At 37.2% G+C, this 20,568-nt stretch overlaps 1 protein-coding gene across 4 annotated transcripts in view; it reads right to left on the reverse strand.

Moving 5' to 3' along the window:
- The window catches only part of RAPGEF4 (Rap guanine nucleotide exchange factor 4), a 141,566-nt gene that overhangs the window by 92,973 nt on the left and 28,025 nt on the right, over positions 1 to 20,568 (reverse strand). The window contains exon 1 of one of the 4 annotated variants that reach the window (XM_077181400.1): positions 10,192 to 10,404. The exons of the other annotated variants lie outside the window; for them this stretch is intronic. The gene's annotated coding sequence lies outside the window, so the exon portion shown is untranslated. Of the gene's footprint in view, positions 1 to 10,191; positions 10,405 to 20,568 lie in introns of those variants that run through there. 4 annotated transcript variants of the gene reach the window in all.

Here is a 20,568-nt window from a genome sequence, read left to right on the forward strand (position 1 = left end):
AAAAGAATGCAGCAAACAAACAGAGGCAGGCAAAAAGAACAGTGCAGCAGCTGCATGGGTCACAGGTACAGCCACCATTGAATGACCATAAATCCAGCCTCATGGTTTTGATATGGATTGCCCAAGTGAGGACCTGGGATATTATTCCATTATTTAGAGCATGTCCTCTTATTTATTTCCAGAGAAGAAATTTAAACTGAATCTGTGGATGCATGTAGGGATTTAATCATATTCAGACTATCTCTAAGGATAAAAGTGGTAATGAATATATCTAAAAATCATCTAACTCCTTGTCCTCCCCTGCAACTCCCCCTGAAGCACTAACTGAATAATTTGCCAATTAAAAACTAGACAGTACACAACTTTGCCAGCCATTCATTTGTAAAAAGAGACAGGGCACCCATTTTAATGCTGCAGTCACATTTTAATCAAATATTAATCTTCAGAGGTCTTTGAAGGGAGGAGATATGCTCTATTTGACAAGCCAATTCTTAAAATAACTTTTTTTGCTTTAGCAGTTAACAGGTCAAATGAGAATGCAGCAGGCAAGTCATGGACTAAACAGCACTTTCAACAAAAAGGACTCAGCGACATCAAGCAAGTGTCAGAAAGCACAAGCTGAGGGGGATGGGACAGTAAGCAGGACATGCATTAACTTTTTAAGTTTGCCATTGTCCAATTGTTTTTGTATATTGTGCATGACAGTGCAGGTCATCCACTGGAGCAGGAACCTTCAGACTAGGGGCTGCAATAGCTCAATGCCTCCTTGAAGCCGAAGTTCCATGAGGAAATGTGACTTGATCTAATTTTGGAATCTGGAAAAAAGACAAACATCAGGAAGGAAGTTTAAAAAAAAGTTTAAGTCCTTTCAAAGAAAGAGGAAACTCAAACCAGATAAATTCAAATAGCAGTAAGTCACCATCAAGCTGCTGTGATGTCTCTTTGAGAACAGCACATAAGAATTGCTTGTACCTCTCTGAAATATTTGAGCCAGGGAGCAGGAAGTCACTACAATCTTTGGATGGGTTAACCCAATAGTTTCCAGTTGTCTCTGTATGTACTGGTAGTTCAGACCTTCATTTGTGTACAACACACACAGCTCTGCTATGTGTTCACAGAGCTCCACACTTTCCATTTCAGACACTCCTTTCTATAGAATAACCTTTGTAACAGAAGGCTGGAATACTCCAGACCGCACAGACAATTAAAGCTAACAGACAGGAGATCTGTCTGGAAAAAAGAATCTTAACAGAGGAAACTACTTCCAGCTTTCTGAGATAAAGAGATAAACCCCTAACTCCACATGAATTCTTCAGGACTGTGCATGCACTGTCACTGAGAACAACTCTCTGTGGGGGCCTGCAGGACTGCTTTGGTCAGTGGGGGGTACTCGATACAGCCTCACCCAAAATATCACTGAACAGCAGGATCAGAAGATCACTTAGTTCCTGTGATTCACCTGGTAAAACACAAATCTCTGAGGGACCTGTTTGCTGAATCAATTACCATTTAGCATGTTCCGTATTTAAAAATTATTGGATCAGAGAAGAATGAAATTAAGACTTTATTAGCCAAGTCCCAGCTATAGAAGAGTAAATCCTCATTATGACTAAAATGGTCTAATTTATATTACAGGGTTTTTCATATGGGTGATAGATGCATGTTGACCTCATAATGACGCCAGAGAGCAAATGTTTCCTTCCATTCTCACTTTGTTTCTCCTGTCCTCTTCCTCTTTCCCCTCCTCCCACCCCTCTTTTTCTCTGAAAGCCCTGTATAGGACTTATTTTGAGCCAGAGGAAAGGGGGAAGATAGGCACAGCAAAGAGGGCTACTACCTCCTTCCCTCATCTCCTCCTGCACAGTGACAAGTGAAACTGTAACAGCAAATTCAGAGAAGGAAAAGGAACAACATAAACCATTTTTAAAACACTCATTCTGAAATCTTAGAATTATCAAACATAATTGAATGGAAAAGAATTCTAGCTAGTCTTTTTAAAAAGACAGAACATTGGCTTTAGGCTCTACTCCCACTATGGGTATGAAATAGGCACAAGAGTCAATGAGATTTAACATACAAGTAGAGGGAAAAATCCATATACCGATCTTCTACCATATTGCCATTATGGAACTTCAAGTACAACTTCTCCTACAAATATATCCCATAAACTTCAAACCTTTTGGTATACCCAAAGACAGTCTATCCTCTTTTGCTTTAATATGCTTCAACATTCCTGTGATCAATACTGAATTCATAAATAAACAAGGTCCAGCTGGGTAAATAATGAGAACAAACACACCTTAGGAAGTGGTTATTTATCCTAAATCAACCCTCAAATAACATTATATCTTGTTTCTTGGAATCAATGTAGTGCTGGAATTTCACATTTCAGCAATACAAATCCATGTCTTCACCACAAGTGCTAATTATAGAGTTCAACTGCTGCTTCTTCTCTAAGTAATTTAGCAGTGTTCTCATACAGGCTAGGAGTGCTGTCAACTCACCTATATTTCCAGCTGAGTAAAGTCTCTCACGCTCCCGACTGGGGTGCTATGCAGTGCTGCTGTATGGCCTTTCAGGGAAAGCAGGAGTGAAGCCCATCAGTAGTCATATTTCTGCACTGCCAAACTCCTGTGCAACCATGGTGCAGTCACTCTGTTAATTTTCCCTCTGACATGTGCATGTCAGTGCTAAACCTCGGCATCTGTAAAACACTTTGGGATCCCTGACAAAGAAGGACTCTATGCAAAAGGTCAGATGAATAACTTTCTTCTTGAGAAAAACATTTTAAGATCATTTAAACAGACATGCAAGTCTAGCAATCCGGAAATTCTCACAGCTGCTGTTTGCTACCTAAACTCTGTGCTGCTTAGAGTCATGTGTGTCCACATGATCTGCTAAGCTGGGTGCTGGGGGCTGTCTCTTGCTCCTGAACTTTTTCCTCCTGCACTTTACAATCAGTCCAGCAATGTTTTCACTGTTCAGTGCTGAGCACATGAGCATGCATGTAAATGGTATATGATGGAAGTTAGTTTATACTGGTTTATATTTTATTGGTTGGTTTATATTCTTCTAAATTATAACTATTCTGTTCTTTATTAGCATTTGTTCAGGAAATGAAATAAACTCATTAAAATTTCAGGACTTTTTTCTTTTCAAAACCAACCCAAAAACTACATCTTTAGGTTTTGGTCCTTAGAATTTAGACTGCACTTTGCCTTATATGGCAACCACAGAGTAAGGGAACCATATACTCAATTTTCATTTTCTCTAGATATGAAAATAGGTATACTGATTTTTTTAGAGAGTATCTATGTCAATTTTACTTTCCCAGAGCATATATACAGAGCATACCTCATAAAGGCTATAGTGTTTTCAAGAGCTATTTGAAGGCTTCCTGTGAGTAGCAAACGAAACGTTAACTCTCTGGAAAGACATGAAGCTTACAAGCTGAAACTCTGATGAACACTTCAGCGATAAGCATTTAAAAATATAAGTAATCATTATAAGAATAACATAACTCATCAAAGTCCACAGGTCAGTCAGCTTCCTGTTTCTGTGTTGTAACAGGAACAGTGGCATCAGCACTGGGCATTACAGGAGAATTAATGACTAGCTGTAATTAATGGCCCTGGGCTATGCCTGAGGCAATCCACTCCTCCCATCTACTCAGTAATCCCAGGAGATCCTCTAGTCTCCTTTGGAACACTAACATCTAGTTTTTAATAAAATTCTTTCTACACCAAATTTTTGTGCTTACATTATTTGGAGGACTTTATGTACATATAAGAATAAAAATACAGTCAATTAGGGAGAGCATATTGGAGTGAAAAGCAGGACCAGCACCTTCAAGACTGAGTTCCATGGGAACAAATGTTCTCAGATAATAAAGAATACAAGTGGGCTTGTATTTCTGATCACTTGCTCTCTATATTTGAAGTGAGAGCTGTACTGCATTAACAGCTTCCTGTTACTCTTGCAGTGTTTCTGTTCTTTCAGAAAGTCTTTTCTTCACCCCTGCTCAACGGCCTTGTTCTGCAACACCTCACTCCACTACCACTACTATCATCACTGTTGTAAAAATGTAACAGAACCTTTTGGATAGGTGCTAGGCATTTTAAAAACTGGTTATAATGCATGTACAACGAGGATAACAATCATTTTAGTCACCACTGTCATGAAGTTATTAGCACACTACAGATATTAATTTGAAGTTTAAAAAAGAAAAAAAGCAGTGATATGTCATGTGTGTGATATGTCATGTGTTACTTTATTCTCTGCCACAGTCTCTCTTCAGTTACTTTTTTTAAATCCACACCCACAAATTCCCTTTGCAAACATTCGCTGACTGCCTTTTGGCACAGACAGCAAACACATTACAGGCTTTCAGCAAAAAAAAGAATTGACCATTCTTCTCAGGTGCACTGTAAAACTGCAATGGAGCCTTCAAATCTGGACCCTGGATATTCTCTTCCCTAGAAAAGCCTTGCACTGAAGAATAATCCATTTGCTGAGATACAATCTGGAATAATGCCATGCACTACAGAAGTAATTCTTGACATAACTAGCAACACATGAAACCAAGGTATCTCTGACTGCCGAGCACCACATACAAAGTCTCAGCAAGCTCAGCTCCACACTTATATTCAAATATTCTCTACTAACAGCCTACCAATAAATTAACAATCAGCAATACTCTCATCACATAGTATAAAAAATTTTGTCTCATGTGTGTTTAAGCTTTCAGCTAGTTCAGACGTCAAACGCTTTTGGTCAAATTTTCCATCAAATGCATGCAAGGGATGTCCCAGTGAGGTCTGTCTGGTCTGTGCATATAATCTAATTGAAAAGGACAAAGCTCTGACTCCTGTAGCCAAATGATGAAAATTTTCATTATTACGCTTAATTTTTTTAAGACATTGAAAAATCTAACCAGGGTTTGTGTGTTCCTTTGACAACACAGATCCAGTACCAGAACATGGTACTGGCTGTAACATTTTATGAATTATATATAAACACAGCAAAAGTAGTAACAGGCATGGACCAGACATATTTGCTACCTTGTTGTTTCAGAATTGTCCACAGATTACTTTAACATTAAATCATATCCATACCACAATCTTCTTCACTGTAAAAGGGAGCTGGCAATTTTATCATCACTTATCATGGCCTGGGGAAAATTATGCATTTGTGTACAATTATCAGTTTTCCATAGCCTTTCACTATCTGCAGAGATTTTTTTGTAGTGATGGTGGTGCTCCTGAGATAGTTAACTAACTTCCCCTCAAAAACAGATAAAAACTGAAATGACAGAGCTTTTGGCAAGAGAATTTCTGGCAGATGAAGCCAAATAGGAAATGCAGTTCCTGATATAAAACAGCCCACTCTATCTCATCTGAGAGAAGGCTTGCTGCCTGGGTATTTCTCAAATGAAAAATTGCCAGGGTTCAAAACAACTGAAGCTTTCCTGTTATGAGAATTATGTGCTTTACAGATCATGATAAATCCTGACTAAAATATATGGGAGAGTCAGTCTTTCAAACCATTCCTTTCCTTCAGTGAGGTTACATTTACAGTTCAGTGAGTAGACTTGGATTACAAGGTCCTTTTTCACTCAAAGAGACTATTTGTATGTATTGCATGAACAGCGTTCAAGCACTGAACAAAAAATATGGGAAGTGTCTTCCTAAAGAAATTACTCAGTCCCTCAAGAATTTTCCTTCTATTATCCCTCACACCTTTCTTTCTGCCTCCTTCCTTCCTCCCACCACTCATCATCTGTCCCAGGAAAATCATGCCAGGTTATTCAATGGCCTTGTTATCATAAAAAGTTGTTATGGTACACTGGTATGCTGAGAAATGGGGTTTGTGTGGTTTGTGGTAAAAAGTGCAACCTGATTCTCCATCCCTTCTGCTGGCAGTTCAACTGCAGTCATTGAGGAAATATAAAAGTGGGATAGAAACCTGGACTTTTAAAAAATCACTGGCAGCCCAGTGCTGTTGACTGGAAACAAGGAACAACCACCCCATACTACTTTGCCTGCTGAAGCTGGAAAGCTAATTGGGACACAGCCCAAGTTTAGTATGAGAAGTCACATTATAACTTCTCCCATGGCCTTAATATCTGTCACTGATGGTAAAGGTGAATTCTACATTTTATTGCTCACTTTTCCTTTCAGTAATTGCTCCCTCCATCTTGTAGTTATTTGTTTAGATTTTTAGTGCATAAAAATCCTGGCATTGCCACTATGGGCTCTGAGCCATCTGAGCAATCTTCTTTAAATACACTAACACATCATCCATATGGTTATCCAATATGTAACTATTTACTTTCCAGGATAATCAAAGAGGCAATAAAAACTGTTAAAAGCTTCACAAAATGTCACAAAATACTGACACCCTAATTAGGAGTCTATGATTTTCACTGAATAGCAGAGTTTTAGGCATCAGTCTGAATTATCCCCTTTTAGAACACACCTTCATTATTATATGTCTTTCTTTAAAAAGACTGAAAGATCAGATGAGTGGCTGTCCTTAGGAGCTACCTGTTTGAGATCACTGTATTTTGTGCCCCAGTAGTCTGATACCATGCAGTTCACTATGTTCTGGAATATATCCACTTCATGGACAACATTTAGAAAGCTTGAAAAGACTATCTGAAAACTAGAAGGGAGATACTAAGAAAACTCCTCTCAAGTATGATCTTCTTCAGTAGCTTATAATTTTTTAATGGTTTTCAACAGAGGTTCCAAAATTTTGTAGAGGACCCAATCAAGGTATAGTTTGTTTTTCATAAAATCTGTAATTGGTACGATTTCTTTTAGAGTCAATTTACAGATATTTTTTCCCCTTTCAGAGATTCTCTGTTTCCCTAGAAGATGATGATATTTGGATGAGAGATCACTTTGTTGAGACAGTTACAAATGTATTCTCTTCACAGCATGTGCAACACTGTCTGAGGTCAAAGTCACTTACCATAATCTTCTAAGCATACTTCTGGCAGCACCTGATGCTGTTGATCAGGGCTGCTTTATACACTGTAGCTTGTGAGCTAACATTTTATGCCAGAAGTTGGTTGTGAGTGTTCCAGATGCAATTCCATAGATGGGTAAGTGATTATTGAACTTGTGGAACAAATCAATGAGCTCTTAGGCCTGCATGCATATAGTGAGATGGAAGCTTTTTACGCATGCTTTAAAGACCTGCAGTTCTTAGGTCTCTCTTGCAAAATTGTGCCTCTTTTTTTATCAGAAGTGACTAAACCCAAAAAGGACTAGGAGGAGCAGGAGGATGGAAAGCCATGTCATTCCTTTTCCTGGCCACGGATTTCATAAGCTTTGGGATGGGGACACAATATACTCATTGCACCAGTACAGAAATTGACTCTCTCTGCTATCATGGAACTTGAAAGGCCTCTTCTTGGGCCAATACAGTTTCCTTTTGCCACTAATAGAGATAACAGGGGTCAGACTTTCAACTTCAAATGGAAGATGTACTATTCTGTAGACAGAAAATGAAGAAATTATATTCAACTGCCCCAGTTTGAGCCCCTATGACTGTCTGTTTCCCAGGACAGCCTGCTGTTTGGGTGTCATGCCACCATAGGATTCATGCTGCTTTAAGGTTTCAGGCCCTGCCTTGGCAGCTTTGGTTGGCAGGAGATTTTTCACTGAACTCAAATGTAATAAGAATATTTTTATGTTGTTTTCCTAAATATCATAAGTAGAAGCAAATTCAGTATGCTGAAATTGGCATCAGGAGCCCCCTGCAGCTCTGAAAGTGCAGGTATTAGTGTCCATTAGCACATTTTAAAGCACAAGAAACTACTTAGCATAAATTTATTGACTAAAACTGAAGGTGAAAATTAAGACCTTGTTGGAGTCTAGTGAAAGAGCTTTACAAGTAACAGTGAAACAGGGCAACAGACTGACAAACACAGAATTTCACTCTGGAGGAGGAGGGTGAGCCTTGTCTTGTCAAATGGAAAGTTCATCACAACCATATTCAGCCCACAATAGACTTTTGTCTCTTTAACTAAAAATGAAACATTAAAAAAGCAGTTGCCTAATTCCAGTTTTGTCATATGCACTGCAATTAATTTAGCATCTAATTTAAGTGTGACCGCATTATGAAACTTCACAGAAACACACGGAAGCAAATGTTTGTTTTAAGATCAAAACATCAACACAACTATAGAGCATTGTAGCAGATATAGGAATTCTAACTCTTCAGAATAACTTCAAAACAAGGGAAATTACTTGTTTTGTTATCTTCATCAACCCCAATAATCTTCTGCTGTTCCAATGAACACAGATGACAGGAAAAAAGGATGTCTTTATTTCACCAACTGAAGCCCAGCTCCATTAAGAGGAGCCAGACTGATTATATTACTCTGTCATGTGTAAAGAGAATATTTCAAAGAACAAAACATAGGAATCTTTGCCATGGAGTTGACAACTTAAGACCACATTGGGTACACTAGAACAGACATAACAAGATCAAAGAAATCACCATTCCTCTTTGCTTCCTGTTGCTGTACAGCTTTCCTCTCTTTTTGAGTTTCCTATTTTCTAAGTCAGACTGCTAAAGCTGTGAGTTCCCAATGGCATCTCTGCTTCAGGAGCTAAGTACAACTGAGGGCCTGTGTGATCATCCATATGCACATTTGTATAAAAATAAACTCTCTACTTGGTCCATGTTTCATCTGCCAGTTGGCTAGGTTGGTTATTTATTCTGCTGGGAAGAATGAGCACCCTTTTTGCAACACAGCTTTACCTTCCCTCTTCTCTATCTCCATCCATCAGTCCTGTAGGAAAGTTGCAACTACTACCAGGTAAACCTTTTGTTTTGGCTAAGATCTAAAAAAAACCACCTGTGTTACAAAATCTGAAACTGGCCCATACGCTGAATATTTGAGGTCTGTGAAGAGGATAACAGCCACACAACTATCCCTGCATTTTTCAATTGCCACAAAAATAAACCATTTGTAGATTCACTCATACAGGCTGCTTCTAAGCCTCCTGCTACTATATTTGGGCATAGTTACAATGCTATAAAATAAATAGATGTTGCTCTGTATGTTTATACCTACTTTCTCAAGGTCCTATCACTGAAGTGCCTTTCACACCTCCTTTTAACATATTTTATAATTAGTTTGTTTAAAGCCACTTTCTTTCTCTAGAAACAAGTAAATAAATATAGAAATATTAGTGGGTTTTCATAAATGCTTCCAAATTTCCCTTGCTTTCAGTCTGCACAGCAAGACCTGCTTTGGGTTTCCCTGCCTTTTTGCCTAAAGCCATGAGAGACAGCCTGAGATTCCACATCAATAGCTTTTACTACACATTTTTTCTCTTAGAGCAAAGCATCACCTTAACATCTGAACAGTAAAATTCCACCTTTCCTTTTTATTTTCCCATGCATTATTTAAACATGCTGCTCTGAATTCTACAATTAGGATACTCCTGAGTAGCTACAATCAACATCTTTAATGTCGGATACAGCAGGAAATGTGTGCTCTCCAGGATAGTTTCACACATTTGTTTGCTGTACAGTAGCCTCAATTTAAATATGATAATCTAATTCAGTAAAAATGAACCAAAATCAGATTTACTGCAAAAACTTTTAAAATTTAATTTTCAGACTAGCAATCAATGCTTATTCAGTTTTCATCTTATCCCTGCCTTCCCTTTTTGCAGATGCTTAAATGACACTAAATTAAACAATTGCACAAATTTTTAAAAATGCAGGAAAATTACCATCTGCACTAAATTCATGAATAAAAAGGTCCAGATAAATCAGTCTTTATGAGCACTTTTCTTAACTGAAAAAAATTTATAGAAAGCAAAAATTCTCACAGTAAAAATAAATTTTTTAAAGATCATTTTGAAACATAAGATGACAGAAATTATAAAGGAAGATCTCACCATCATCTCATTCAAAACCTTCCTCAATTCCCAGAATATGACTTACAGGATTAAATATTAAAACATCTTCAAAGAAAGAACTATGTTGAGACGCACAGCAATAAGCCCATTACTATTCACAGACATAAACAGTATCCAAGTATTATCTGCTTAGTATTAAGCTCCATTGCATTTTCCCTAAATCTATGCAAAATAAAAATATACTCTAGTAAACAACAACAATTGCAACAGAAGGAAACAAGCAAAAAAGGAATCTTAAACTTACATTGATGTGTTATTATAGGTCGTGCACAGCAAGTAGCCCTAAGGATACATTTTAGGTTTTTTATCCATGCTCCGTTCTTGTTGCTGATGTGACCACTTAGGCACATGGTCAAGTTGCAATCAGCTTCTCTCTCAGTGATGTATGAGAGCTGTGCTGATTTATCTCGTCCTTCTGCAGCAGATTAGCACTAATGTTTCTGCTTCTGTATCCTACCTCTCTTCAGCATAGAGCCCGCATTACCATTGGCAATCCGAATTAAAGAGGCAGTGAACATAGCACAATTTTTTTTTCTTTCTGAAACCATTGCAAAGCAGGTAGTCCCACACAAATAAAATTTTTTATCCACCGAGCCTATTTTTCAACACTTTTGGCAAGAACAGTAGTCAGAGATACAGAAGAATGGTTCCAGTAAGTGTGCTATAGTCTTCTAGTGATTTATTCTGTTAAAGGAATATTCTCCTATGCAGAGGGCCCTAGGCAAGAGATGGTTGTAATGCAGCAACATTTCAGCCAAAACCACAGGATCTTCACTTTGTACCACAAAGGTATTGTGCTACACACAGTGAAACTCTAGTTTATCCCAAAGAATGGACAATGTGAAATTAATTCATAGAAACAGGGTTTAGGAGAAAAAAAAGCAAGTTAAGTGCCTTCTATGTTAAAAGTACTTAATATATAAATTGATTAAGTTAAAAATTATTTCAGTGCCTTACAGTGTATTCATTCATTACAAAATCTTTCTTTTTGCCTTAGGATTGATATATTTTACACTATGGGATTGGCAAATTCAAAGTATTACAAAGTATTACAAAGAACATGACAATCTTTTTGTTACTATTTTCACTTTGCAGTAAACACCTACTATTTTAGCAGTAAAATACAATTGTTAATTCATTATCTTTTCAATACAAGACACCATGAGGCACAGCTGTTTAAATTTTTATAAGGACTTCGAAAAATATTTAGGAAAAAAATTGATGTCTTAGACCATCTTGTCTTGAAAATGTGAACATTCTGACAAGTCTGCTCACTGTCAAAATGACTCACATCACTGCTGTTCCTAGCTGCTACTCTTTCTGATCATAGAAGTATTTCTCTCTGTTTTTAAGAGCCAAATGTCATACCTGAATATCAAACAAGAAATGTATGCTGCTTGAACACTAGCAATATTTGAGCAGCAGAAAAATTCTAGCTATTCATAAAGACCTATTCAATGTCTATTATCAGCATTCATTCTTAAAATACATTATATGGACTGTCTTACCCTAACCAGGAAAGAAAGTGAAACTGAATCAACTCATTACTTTATAAAAAATGCTAAAACAGAAGACTATTTTTGCTCTAATATGGAAGTCTAATGTGGTCACATCCATTTCAAAGTGTTTTCTGGACTATACATTGTGTGCCACAGGAGCACACAACCTTGGGGACAGAATGTAACAAAGACCTAAGAACAATCATTAGCAGAGTATTTGTTCAAAGGCAGCTTTAGATCTTGGTGTGGGACTGCATGAGACTACTTCAAGCCTCCCCAGCTTTCCTCCTCTTTTTGCGTGATGTTGATAAGGAATGAAATGCATGACTGAAGAAGGGCATCCAGAAAAAGTGACAATCTCCTGAGGGAAGGTATGTGAAAAAAGAGCTTCAAGGCATCCCCAGCACTGAGCTGACAGCACCTGGCCATTTCATTTGCTGTACTACAAAACAGGTACTTAGCCTTTAGCCTGAAATCTTTAAATCTGGCGTACAAACAGCGTTGCAGCTTCTACTGCAGATACACATAGAATCATTCCAAAAAATCAACTCCACTTCAAACATTACCATTTATATTGTCCCCAAACTCCTATCAGAAGTTTGTCTGGAACTGCATCATTCTGATGGTTAGAAAGAAACTTTTGGTGTACACTGAAACACTCAAGCTGCTTCGTACCCATCTGCTCCTGAGCAGCACCATGCTTTTACACTTTACACCCCCTGAATGGTGGTCTTGTGTACTTACAGGCACCAACTAAATTCCAGATCGGCTTTCACACCAACAAGACTAACCCAGAATGTGCTTTTATCATATAAAACAGACAGTCCATCTCCCTTACCACTGTAGTCCTTCTCTTCACCTCTCCCTGTTTTGAGTTCATGTCTTCTGAACCCTGGAGAGCAGAATGATATACTGTGTTCCACTTGGACTGAACACAAGAGTTCATTTTGGTAGACCATATACTGTGGTTTTAATACATGATGCAATAACATGTAAGCCTCCTGCTACCTTATCTTCAGTAGCTAAAAGCTACATATTTGTCTATAATGAAATTCTGATATATATCAACATATTGGGGTGTGTTAATATCTATTTTCTCTGCTACACTACATGAGACCATGAAGTTAGGAATTAACACCAATCAGCACTGATATATGTCAAGTGCTTATGGATGTAACATTACTGCTGGCCCCCCTGCCAAACTCCCAATTTTTACTGAAACATCATATTGGTTTGATAACGTAGCTTCCAGTTCTGTGAAAAAAGTTGTTTCCATAACTATTCAGCAAGGAGAGGAAAGAATAGCCATTGTATCACTGGCACAAAAAGCATCATCTGCTCTTTCCAGGCTCCAGTGGTTTCCTTAAGTGTTACACACAAGCTATGCAAACAACACACTAATACTCCAAACATGCAAATGGATTATATGTATTTCCACAGGAAATTACTCAAGGCAATTGAGAGTGTAAAGTCAAACAAATTATCATCTATAATTGAAAACATGCAAGTAACTTTTAATTAAACATCACTCCTCTACTGAAAAAAAAAACACAGTAGAACTCTACTAAAAGGGAAGATAGCTAATAAGGAGAGGGAAGTGGGAGGGGAAGGAATGAACAAAACACTGTTTTGTGAAAAGGCTGTTGTTCACAAAAAAAATTTGCAAAGCAGACTTTTAAATGCATTTATTATTGATTCAAACCCCACATCAATTTCAAGCAAGGCAGGCAAATACAAAGTACCTCTCCATCTCTCTGTAGCAGCTACTTGCTGACCAGTTTCACAGATTGTTTTTTGTGAGTTGTTCATTCCCACATTAAAAAGCAGAAACCTCATACTAGTAGTTTGAATTATTTTGTTAAATAAGAAGGGAAAATATAACTCATGGTCTCCTCCAGGATATCACAACCATTTACTGTATTTTATTCAATACAAATTAACTCAGTTCTTATCCAAAGACTTTGTCCAGTTAATGGATACCAGGAAAGGAAATTTGCCTACCATTTTGAAATGATACTCCAATTAACAGTATGGATACCCATGTAAAATCAATGTCTTAGAGAACTCTTGTATTAGGAAAATATGTATTCCTACTGCTGCTGGGGCTGGAAGCATTTGCAGAACTTCCTTTGCCTCACACCTTCCCATAACTTTAGTGTGCAAAATTGACAAGAATCCACTCAAGTATCAATACTTAGTGGGCTGATTGGTAGCATATCAGTCCTGAAGTTGAATATTCAGAAAGTTTAAAAGGCAGAAAAAAATCTGCATTCTCTTGTTAAAATAGGAAAAGTCTGCTTCTTAGAATAAAATTACACCAAGTATCTTTTGTATATGAGGTCAGATGCAGGCAGCACCCTCTATAAGGCAACTCCATATGGCAGATGTATGTAAATACATCAGAAAGAAACAAAAATCAAAGTTTCGATGTGAATTTCTTATAATACCAAAGCATATAATCTTTCAACCATACCACAGCAACAGCATAAGTAAATGCTCCAGCTATTACAGGCTCAGACTGGAGTGTAGCTCTTCCTTGATAACACATTATGTAAAATGGGTATAGGAATTAACTCTGGTGCTGCATCAGTGTATTCAGACATATCTGCTTAATTGTCTACACTTTTACTACATTTCACTCCTTTAGCTCTGCAGAGCAAATGTGCTAAGAAATACTAAGTGATGACATAGTTGTCACCACCTTTAACAGTGCAAGACTTATTTCTTTACTTCTTCATGATTGCTGGTTATCTAGTAAGATCCAAATGTCACAGATAAACCTAAGGAGAAACACCCAATAAACCCTTAAGCAGAACTCAACAAAGCTTCCATTAAATGCTAGCAGGAACAGAAGTGACAAATGTAGAAAGGGAAACCGTATTAATAAATCTGTGGAAGAGAGAGATACCAGAACACTGAGAAATGACAGCAGAAAGAAAAAAGGCATTTGAAAAATGTTTCATGCTTCCAGAGAGGATACAGGCTTGAAGGATATTGGCAGAAAGGAAGAAAAAAGAAAATAAGTCTGTACTGAGCTTTTAATCTTTCCTTAATTGTACTGAGAGTCTCCAGTATTATCCCCAGAGAGAATTAAGTATAAAAGACTAAGTTACTCAAACAAGTTCCTTTATAACAAGTCCTTTCAGAACAGCATGACTTCTTTGAAGGACTCAGTTTCTGAAAGATTAGGTCACACAAAAATCATATTGTAATGAGTATTTTTATTACACTAAAACAAAATTGTACCTGATTCCACTAACCTGCGCTCAGGAATATGTGGATAGGGTGCTGTGGGAATAAACAGAATAGAGCTTGTTTGTCTATTTTCGTTAATACTTCAAGAAAAGGGTTTGCACTGGTAGTCAAAAATATATTTTTCAAAGGTCAAGAGAGTGGTGGTATGCAAAATATAATAGAAATTACTTGGGAAATGGTCAGAAGTTAAAATGTCAGCAAGTTGAACTATATCAGTTCAGTACTAGATGCAGGATAGCAAGTTTTCACTTTAAATGTTTATTATTTATCACACTCAAACAGCTGTTATATAAGCCTGGCTTAAAGCTATGTACAGCATCTAGAAAGAAAACAGTATTTTATCAATGTAACTTGAAATTAACAGAAGTAAAGTTCATTTAGAAGATTTAGTGTGCAAACTTTTAATAGTGAGTTTCAGCTTTCTTTCAACTTCTTCACTTGGGATTTGACTGAGAAGGTATTTTAAGCAGAGTTCAGAGGAAATACACACTAATGGTTCTATGTAATCAGGCATGGGATAAAGGATAAACCAAGCCTTAAGCACTACACCAGACTGATGGTATGAATCCACATACTCTGCTAAACCACTGATTTCGACAACAGCCTGTAATAGAAATACTAAATGAAAACACAAGTTTTGTCAACATCCAATTCATGAAATAATTCAAAACTACATGGAACACATGCCTTAAAAGGCATCACATCTTGTGTGATGTTCTTCAATATTTGTGGCGTAAACAACTATTCACCAAAAGAAAAATATTTATCCATAAGCAGACTTGCTTCCATAAATCCCCTTGAGATTTAAACATTTCTGAGGGCCAGGAGGCCCTTTCACATTCCTAGTGAACAGATTTCTATGAATTTTGTAGCTCACTGAACTAATGGAATTTGAGCAATACCCACTAACCCCAAGAACTGTAACTACTGGAGTTTTACTGCTCAGATTGAAATGAGGATTGATTCAAGAGCAAGCACGTGGACTATCTGGGGTTTTTTAAATCTCTTTATTTTCTTGATATCTGGGACTGGCCATAATCAGCAAAGATGACAGGCTGAGCCCTGTAATTCTTATTCTCTGCCACAGGAGAGATATTCCACATTTAGGTCTTAATTTTCTATATCTTCCTTTTTAAGTGTACCCAAGCGATGCCGAGAGTTCGTAAGGCTTTGATATGACTTCCCTCAGTACTGGGCTGGCCACTGTGTTAAGCACCCCTGTAGTACTTAGGCACAAAATCATTTGAGGGATTCCACCCTCTTGCTCTCACATTGTATCAGCTGTATCAGGGGGTAGAAATTGTTACAGAAGGGATAAGGCTAAAGAGAATCGAACACTACCACCATCAGCCCGTGCCGCATATTATACAAGGAGGAAAAAGCAATTAGTAATTACCTGGGTTGAAATCTCACAATGCTCATTGATTTCAATATGGTAGTGTTTCACCATGGATGAAAAGCAGGGAGGAACCAGGCTAAGGTTTCTAATAATCACTGAACTCTGATTATGACCAGGAAAAGGTATTTATGAGAACTGTACTATCTAATGCAAGCAAAGAGCACTCTTCTTTTGAACTCATTTATTAATCCATATGCCTAAACAATTCTTAATGTCTGAGGTTTAGCTTCTTTTAAGTTGCTGAATACCCATTCAAGGGAGTACTCACTAAAAATAGAAGAATTTATATTCCACTAAATAGGACCTGTATGTTTCATTACTCTTGCTATATGAAAGTGAACATTTAAAAAATATTTTGTAAAAATATTTTATAACTACACCAGACTGTGGGAATTAAAAGGAACAATACATACTATGATAGGACAACCTTGCTTTCAGCTTGTGCTAATCTGTTTAAGATCATCCAACTGCCACAAAACTCCTTGTCAAAGATTGCTAAATTTTTTTAATGCTGCCAGGTTTCAGCTAATGGATTTTTAAAATGTAGATATTAAAACATATCCATTGATCCAAGAAATGGTATCAGATAATTTGCCTCACCCATAATATAGTACAAAGCAGAAAGCACCCACTGAAATGCAGAATGCAAGCACAGACTCTGTGTAGCAATGCCTTGGAGGAATGCATCACTTGTATCAATTGCTGTAAAGCAACAGAAAACTCAAGCTTCTAAGGGCTTACTATTTTTCTCAATAACCTGCAGACTAACAGTAAAAATAGATAAACCTGTATTGTAAGAAGAAAAAGTACAATTCATCTGAAAAGAGACAAAGGACTGAGATGATAACACCAATCAGAAGATCAGAAAGGGTCCATCTCTGAAATAACCCATTCAAATACAACACCACACTGAAGGGACGGTCTGTGTTAAATCCAGAAGTTGAGAAGTGTAAGCAAAGCCCTATGCAGCTGATCACTTTGGTATCCACTTCAAGGCAGGAAAGGACATTGCCAACCACAAACAGCTAGAACCAAAGCTCCAGGCAATCTGACACAGAAGTTTGACAAGGCAAATCTAAATTCGTCTTGTAGCATCTACACCTACAATACATATTCGATACTGAGCAGATTATATATGCACACATATCTGAAAAAACATAATTCTGTTAGATTCTGTTAGGCTTTTTTTTTCTCTCTGTGACAGAGGAGAATGAGAGACATATATTTGATAGTAAAAAGTATGTCTGGGAAAAAAGCCAGAATCAATTTTATAAGCTTCAAATGTTATGATTCTTCTGAAAGACATTTTTACTTAATAAAAATGAACTAATGAAAGACCAGAAGTTTGTTTCCTGAAGTATTATTCACAGCCTCCCAGTTGTGTTTTTCAATATATGTTTTTGCCATTTAGCACATCATGCTTAGAGATACCACATTTAATAATACAATCTGCTGAGGATGAAAAACATTTTCTTTGCTAATAAAAAAGCTGGTTATAGAAAGTGCAAGTTTGGCAGTAAAGCTTCCAAGAAAAATTGCAGCCTGAAAAACACCTGCAGACTTTAAGTGTATACATTTCAGTTTGTCAGATGTTTTTCTGTAATTTAAATATTTTAAGAATCAATCAAAATACTTTCTTTTCTTGGAAATCAGATGAATTCATATTTTTCAACTTCACATCTAACCATGATAAAATATGGGAAAACCAATAAAGGCATTACTTAACAGGGAGACTGACATGCTTTCTGGATGTCTCAATTCTTTTTTATCCAAGAAACAACCTCAAATAAGTCAAGCCTTCTGCAATATTATTTAGGACCTTTTGAAGTGCTAATGAACATATAAGCATTTATATGGACTGTAGATAGGAATGACAACATATTTTTGCACAGTGTCTGGTATAACAGGATTCAACACGGGGTTCAAACAGATGGTCATTATTACAGTGATACAGAACAGCACTTAAGAGAAATGACATGGTAGGATGGCTTAAGAGAAGCCACACCTACACAGTCCTATTCCACCTCTGCACGGTGATCAGGGACAGAGTCACAAAATACTGCCTTTGAAATAGATTCAGAATAAATCAGGAGACTGAAATACAAATCAGTTGTAGGGATGACACACAAGAACATGCACCAGGAAAGTTTATTGCAGAGAGACATGAGGAAGGATCAAGATCTTTCCAACCAGCATGTTATTTTCCAATATTTTCAGTTGCTTAAGAAGTGTCTGAAGCACCAGTGACTGTCACCTTAAACCAAGGATAACAACAAAGAAAGGGACACTCTGAGTTAAAACTAACTGGATCTTCTCCAAGAATTCTGCCTCATGGACAATATTGAATATCATAATAATGACACAGTAAATAATCTGAAACAGAGCAGACAATTACCAGTTATGAATTTTTCAGTCACAATGTCATTATTTAGCAAAGGATTTATCACAGCTAGGCTCTCCCAAAACACTTTTACACTTTCATCAGTACATATTACACCAAGGGAAATGCTGCATTACTGAAGTGAAAAATCTTGTTCCTAGAAAAGCTTTTCCACTGTCAATGGCCAGGAAGGTTACCTTAGGATACAGACTGTCATAAATACTGTTCACAAAATCTGCATCTATTCTTAAAATATGACATGATTAATACAACCAAACGAAAGCAGCAGTGATCATGGTGCTATGCTGACAAACATGGCTGGCTCTGATGCATGTTTGGCTCCTGAGAGTTAAATGCTGTTTCATGCTCATTAAAGTCTTCTCTACCAGACAGAACATCACTCATTAAAATTAGAAATGTCTGAAAAAGCAAAACAAGAGGATGAAAACTAAAACCATATTATGAAGATGATCAAAACCAATGTAAATGAAGTACTAAAGGCCAGAATCTGCTCCCATGTAGCTCCTCGTGTATTCAATCAGTTGTGTTGTATTCACTGAAATATGTTCAATTCATACCAGCAAAACTGGGAGCACTATCTGGCACTTTTTCTTGGTATAATAACAATTCTGGAATCTTTCCCTACTCACTTGCATGCTTTCTCAGTATTAACACAATGTATGAAGGTGGGATGTTAGCTATTTTCACAGCTTTGCTCACATCTAGCCAATTCTGTGTTTACTGTCATATTCTAAAACTGGCCACAAGGATTTTTTATATTCTTCCTCCTTCCATGTGTTCCTATAGGAAAAAAAAAATCTTGCCTACCATTACTTCATTTTTCAGTGTCTCTCACACTAGCTCTGTGTCTTTGCATAAAAATTTGTATTTGTTATCAGCTGGGATTTGCAGACAACATAAGGCAACAGATTCCACATACCTGGGTCCTTCTGATGCCTTAAGTTTTAGCTTTTATATTTTTCAGATCAGTACTGCTTCAGTATATAACTCTAAAACTCCACAGACTGTCAGCTACTGTTCTCCCATTTTATTCAGACAAAACAACTTCTCTCTAGACGTGAAACTCAAGGACACCTCACTTTCTCAGGCACCAAAAAATGTAAACAGTGAAGTAGGGAACAAACTGGGGGAATGTGACTCCATTACCCGAAGCTGTAGTTGGATAATTAACCTCGGATATGCAAATAGACCAAATTTATACCCATCCAAAAGACCCGTGATAGTCATCCATCTTGGGTGTAGTATCTGTGAGCCTCCTGCACTGCCCAAGCCCTTTGAAGGGCTTTCAATAAATACCTACCTTTAACTTTGTCTAGCATGTGTTCTAGGTAGCCTCTCCAGGCATCACTTCCACATTTCTCTTCTGTATTGTATTCTGTATATGATAACATGGAATAATTCTTCCTTATTATGACAAGATGACTATTTGGGAGGTTGGTGAACACAGTATTCTGGGTACATTGAAAATGCAGGCTACCACAATTTGATCACTTTCATATTTCTCAAATAAAATCCCATTAGAGAGACAAATCATCAAGGAATCATTTGAGCAGTCAATGGGAGAGTGACATGAAGCGGGTAAAGACAGCTGAGTGTTCCATGACCACCTTTTTATACTTTTGTGGGTCTCCAAGCACTTCACTATTCTAAATCACATGATCACCCATCCTGCAAAGCTAAATATTCTGTATTTTATTAACTGTAGTTTTATACCTCTACTATGTTTGCCTATAGGAAATCAGTAAATCAGGGCAGAGACTTCTGCAATTGATTACTGGGCAATAAACGGGCAGAATGGTACACCATAAATCAAGGTGATAGTTTAGGGGCTGGACATTAATCTGATTTTTTCTTTGATTCCCCCCTTCCAATATTTCATTTCTCAGATCAAATTTAATCTCTCACTCAAATGAACTGGAAAGAATTTCTGGTATGTAATACTCATTGGTGAAAAGGTATATTAGAAAGTACTGACATTTACGTGAGATTCCTAATACGCCTTAAACACACTGAAGTGTTCAGGAGCCTGCCAGAGAAAGAAGCAAGAACATTCTCATTGAACAATGC

Source organism: Agelaius phoeniceus, chromosome 7 (assembly GCF_051311805.1).
Source record: "Agelaius phoeniceus isolate bAgePho1 chromosome 7, bAgePho1.hap1, whole genome shotgun sequence".
NCBI lineage: Eukaryota > Metazoa > Chordata > Aves > Passeriformes > Icteridae > Agelaius > Agelaius phoeniceus.